Raw genomic sequence first — 6,000 nt, forward strand, 5'->3', positions numbered from 1 at the left:
CTGTGGTTCCTGCTACTCAGAAGGCTGAGGTGGGGAGGACTGCTTGAGCTCAGAAGGTCAACACCGCCTTGAGTTATGACCGCACCACTGCACTTCAGCCTGGGTGACAGAGCGAGACCTTGTCTCAAAATAAAATAAAATTTAAAAATAGCTAGCACATTTTTAGCTCATGCTGGCATCATTTCAAAATCTTAAGCACAGTCATTCATAGACAGTACCTAAACAACCTCAGAGGTAGGTACTGTCTTTATTGTCATTCTATGGATAAGGAAAGAGGCGTAACTTGCTCGCAATCTCTTACAGCTAGGATCAAACCACACAGTGTAGATCCAGAGCCTCCAAAAACAGACTATCAGAATCAGAAAACAAAACAAGGCCAAAAGACAATCAATCAGTCTGTTTTCTACTCAGAGGTACCATAAATTGATGTGATTTAGTCTCCTACAGCTGGATTCAAGTTATTACTGTCTTCTACGCAGAAGAAGAGAGCTCCTCTTAGGTTTCACAGTCAGCCTTCTCTCACAGATTACTCTTAAATAACTCTCCCTGAGTTAAAGCAAAGATTCCTCACTGGTGTTTCACCCTGAAGAAAACCTCTTCTTTGAATTTGTCTACAGAAATTATCTGAAAGTAGCTTCTTATATTGTCCCCAGACTCCCCTGCATACCTCCTAACCCCTAAATGAGATATTTGAACTTGCCCTTTTCTGCTAGAGATGTGAACTTTCACTTCATTTATGCTCAACAACTTGACCTCTTCTTCATAGCTTGATGATCGTTACCAGTACCAATCACCATACTGTGGTGTGATTAACAATGCAACCTCAAATTGCTAGCATGTTGACAATGGTATCTGCCCTCCACTAAATGCTCCAGATTGTTTCACTTTTGAGTTTTGGTTCTCCTTGTCATAAACCAGTAGAAACTCCTTATTCACTTCTAAGATAAAAATTAACACTGCTTGCCTCTGAGAACATGTCTTCCTGTATTCATCCACTTAACAACTCTTGTCTCTTATATTTGTTGTATTTAATCTTCTAATGGCTTAAAAACCAGTTAGATAAACTGTCAAAAAATTCTTTATAAATTAAAAGCAAATCAAATACTCCACTGTAAGGAAAGCATGGATGAACTTCATGACATCTTGCTTGGCTCGAAGCCTTTCTTGTTTCCTAGTAGTCTTCTGGATAGTTGATAAATGGCAGATAATAAAGGGCGTTTTCTGGGATGGGGAGGAGAGAGTTGCACAATGGTTAGATGAAGCTGACCCTTCATAGAACTCTCAGTGCTTCAGGTCTTCCATTTGCTAATAATGTTATTCTTGAGCTTGGAAATTTCAAATGGCTTCTAATCTTCCCTACTCATTCGTTCAACAGAGGCCTCAGTCCCCAACCTAACACTGCTCACAAACTTGTGGAAAGAGTTACAGTCTTCACAATCTGGACCCAACCTGCATGTCCTGCCCTACCTCCTACCGCTCCCTCCCAAGCAGTCTTTGCTCTAATCTAGTGGCCACTTCTGAGTCTGCCACTGACACCACGTACATGCCCACTTTTATGTCTTTGCTCACACTGTATCTCTGTCTAGATTTCCTTCCCACCCTAAAACAAAGGAACTCCTACTCACTCCTGAAGGCCCAACTCAAATGAAGCCTCTTCAAAAAAGCATTTGACAAGGGCTCCAAGCAGGGATTACCTCTCTTCAGGGTCCTGGAGCTCTTAATTCGACCGCTACTACATAACACGTTGAATTACAGCTATGTATACCAAGTTTATTTCCATATAAACTGTGTCTTATCCTTCTGCCAGGCACTTAATAGGTACCAAAGAGATGTCTGTGCATACAAAGAATGAATTAATCTGTAATATTAAAAAAAGAAAGACAACAAATAAGGGGAAGCTACTCCCTAGTCCTCAGACTTCAAAGGAGTGCCATGAAGGCTTCTAGGAAACATTCTATAATCACAAAGATTTGCTCTTTTACACGTAAACAATCTGCAACTACAAAACTGAACATGCCCTCAGGGTCTTCCACTAGACTGTAAATTCTACGAGGACAAAGATTTTTACCTGTTTTGTTGTCTGTCTATTCACTCTGAGATTCACTGCAAGAGCTCAACAAGTATTTGCTAAATGAATAAAAGAATGTACAAAATGCTAGTGTGAATAGTACTGTTAAGTAAATTCAGTAACCACAGATTAAAAATATCCCAACAAACGCCAGCTCTATCTTCTGGCCAGAGTAGACTTAGAAGAAATTATCCTTTCACTTCTAAAGCAGGTCTTGCCTCAGAACTGGGCAGTTTATCCATAGAGCACCAAGGAAGAATGTGTGCCCACTGCCAACTATGAAGAATCACAGATCATAAACCCTCAGAAATGGGGGTATCATGGAAATGAGCTTAATGTTTTATGCTTTCCTGCTGCCTTAAACTGCCAAGAATGCTGGTGCACCTCAGAGGGAAGAATACTCACAGGAATTAGTTTCCGGCCCCTGAAACCCAGTCATTTCAACATGACAGCTGTTTGAAATCCCATGTTACCAGAGGGTTTGTGTGACAGGAAGCAACAGTGGCACACCTAGCTGAGCACAGGAGAGAGTAAGAAGCAGAGAGGAAACAAGCTGAATGAGAACGTGGCTTGGAGGCAGCAAGGAAAGTACAAAAACAATGAACCAGGCCAGGCACGGTGGCTCACGCCTATAATCCCCTTCACTTTGGGAAGCCGAGGTGGGCAGACCACTTGAGGTCAGGAGTTTGAGACCAGCCTGGTCAACATGGTAAAACCCCATCTCCACTAAAAAACAACACAAAAATTACCCGGGCATGGTGGAACGTGCCTGTAATTCCAGCTACTCAGGAGGCTGAGGCACGAGAATCACTTGAACCTGGGAGGCAGAGGTTACAGTGAACCTAGACTGTGCTACTGCATTCCAGCCTGGGTGACAGTGGGACTCCATCTCGAAAAAAAAAATTAAAAATAAAAATAATAAAAACAATGAACCAATGTCCCTGATGCCTACTATAATGTAATTTACCTTTACATCGTAATTATTAAAAAAGAAAGAAATGAAGGGCACAGAAACAAGGAACACCTTCCTGGGTCACCAGCTAGTCTCTCCTTTCTCATCATTAATTCTCTGAATCTTAACTGCTCTTATAGAAAAGAAATTGGCATCGATGTGAGCGTGCTTAAATGGACAAGGGAGTAGAGCATGAACGACTTGTTCCCTCTATTTTCTACTTTCCTATATTTTCTAATTTTTCTATAGTGAGTTCTCCTTATTGTAACGATAGGAGAAATAATTTTTGTTTAAAGAAATCATAGAGCTAAAAAGTACATGTTCTGACAATAAGAAAACGAAGTACACTAAAAAAACCTTTACCCCAAAACATGAATAACAAAGAATTCGATAATATCAAACCATCCACAGGCAGCTTTTTACTCAACATATTGCCTTAACCCTGGTTCCCTCAACTACCGGTAAATCTAATGATTCACTTATGAAAAATACTCTTCATATTAGTTATGATTTGCATAGCATGTCACAGTTTCCATGCATTATTTACCTGATCTCCCCCCAAAACTCTGCGAGATGACCAGGGAGAATATTTTTATCTCCATCTTGCAAATGAAGAAAATACGTGCCCTGAAGTGAAAAAATTTGCCACCGCAAGAGCCCAGATATTCTTGCTCCTTACTCAGTATTCCAAAACAGGACTTCTCAACCTGGGCACTATTGAGATGGATAATTCTCTGTTTGGGACGGGGGGCTGTCTTGTGTGTTATAGGATGTTTAGCAGCATCCCTAGCCTCTAACCACTAGATGCCTACCAGTAGCACCGCTCCCTTCCCCCAAGTTGGAACAACCAAAAATGTCTCCAGAAACTGCAAATATCTCCTTGGGTGCAAAATCGTACCCAGCTGAGAATTACTGGTCTAAAAGAATCTGCAAAGTTCCTTCCAGCACTCCTGTTCTATGACAAGGTTCCAGATACCACTAAGCCACAATAAATCACAAAGCATCCAATGTTACTTGTACTCAGCGAGATTCCATTAATAAACCAATTCCCCATCCACTTAAAATAATGCTTTTAAATGTGAAGATGAACAAGAAAACTTGGTATGAATATTCACATCTCAGACAATAAATCTAACGGCATGCTATTATCTCATCAGGACATAAGGACATACAAAATGGGATGTGTGTTTGAGGGGGAAAAAACACCAGAGGAATCTGAGAATTAGAAAACATAGATCTTGGTCTTTGCTGTGGAGTTAGTTATACTTCAGCGTTCCCTTGTTCTCTCTATACAAATGAGTATCAACCTACACGTTCTCAATGCTTGTTTCAGTCGGAAGTATAAGGCTTTAGCCAAGCTCATGTTAAGATCCTAAATTACAACAACAGAAATGTAGTTACATTTGGGGAAATATTTGAATTATTTTACCTATATCTAATTTATGCATTCTCGCATTCTCTACAATCATTTCCCGATGGCAGTAAATAATTAGCATAGTATGGAATGGGGAAACCACTTAAACTGGCTGTATTCAGTGTGGAGTATCACAATGCAATCCTAGCAGTAAAAAAATATAGTTTTGTACCTACTAACAGAAACCAAAATCGGTCAAAGTGGTTAGTTAATATGATATACAGAATTAAGAAGAGGTTATGATTATTCTTATTTATAATGTCCAAAGTCATTCAAGTATGATGTCCTCACATCTTTAAGTGTGATCTGGATCTATACAGGGGAGACATTTTCTCCACATTACAAAGCATATTGTACCAGAAATGTCTGGAACCCTGGCGGTCTCCATTAATCTTCACCACAAAGTACAAAAGAATACATTGATCCTTCAACGAAAATAATTCCCTGGTCTTGGAAACCATCACAGTCACCAAAAGCAAAATCAAGAAACAACACATAATGGGGTTTTGGAAAGGAAAGAACAAAGATTCAATCAATACAAGTTGCTCATCTTCAACAAAATCTACTGTGCCTATACCCATACGTAACTAAAATCTTTTCTTTAAAAAAAAAAAAAATAGCCAAAACCAAACACTCCCTGATTACATCTGTCTCTGCATTATTCTCATCATTTAACTACCCATGTTTTACTCCCTAAAAGAAGTAATGACAATTTTATACCACTGTAAATTCCTACCACTGAGAGAAAAGTCCTATGACTCGGGGAAAAAAGTGTCAATGACATGTATAGTGATGTACTCAACCAGCGGCAGAAGGCAGCTCACAGCCACGTAGTAAGAAGAGTGGCAGGAAGGACGGGGTCCTCTTCCCCAGGAACACACAGGAAATCATGGAGTGCAAACCCTCCAAAAAACGTGTGCACAAACACCTGGCAAACATCGCATCTTTTATTTAGAAGTTCCTTAGTAAACACACATCCAAGGAGCCCACATCCCAGGGACCCTGGGGAGTGACTTTGGAGGAGTGTTTATTAGTCCTCTGATGCTCCCGGTCGCCGACAGCGCGCGGATGGAGTTGGAGTGAGGGAGCCAGAGACCAGTCCGTTTCGGTTAATCAGTTCCTTTCCAGTGGGATTCGCAATTCCCCGGGTGTTTCTCTCCCACTGTTCCCCTTCCCTGGTCCTCTCGCCCAGGGTCACCTTTCCCACTTCTCGCTGGCTACCTGAGGCCTGATTCCTAACAGAATCCAAGAGGGGAGGGGGCGTTTCCCGAGTTCGCGGACGCCCAACACCCAGCTCCAAATCCCAGAAACTTTCCCTCGCTGAGACCGCAAGGAAGGAAAAAAGCTAAGACCCTCAGCCTCCGTCCGGGGGCCGAAGAAGAAAACCTTTCTGCGCCGCGACCCCGGCCGGGAGCTGGCGGTCAAGTGGGTGCAAGGAGCTAGGGACGTCAGCCCTGATTCAGCTCGCGCCTATATCTCGGGGTGGTATAAACAGGATGTCAGACAGCGCGCTCCGGGCTTGTTTGTGAAAACTTGCCGTGCGCGCTGGGGGAGGGGGCGGCCTGG

The 6,000-nt window shown here is 41.9% G+C and overlaps 1 protein-coding gene across 1 annotated transcript in view; it reads right to left on the bottom strand.

The window, feature by feature from the left end:
• Positions 1-6,000, bottom strand: part of JAK1 (Janus kinase 1) — a 139,406-nt gene that overhangs the window by 132,403 nt on the left and 1,003 nt on the right. The window lies entirely within an intron of this gene.

This window comes from Mandrillus leucophaeus, unplaced genomic scaffold, assembly GCF_000951045.1.
Source record: "Mandrillus leucophaeus isolate KB7577 unplaced genomic scaffold, Mleu.le_1.0 Scaffold284, whole genome shotgun sequence".
NCBI classification, from domain to species: domain Eukaryota; kingdom Metazoa; phylum Chordata; class Mammalia; order Primates; family Cercopithecidae; genus Mandrillus; species Mandrillus leucophaeus.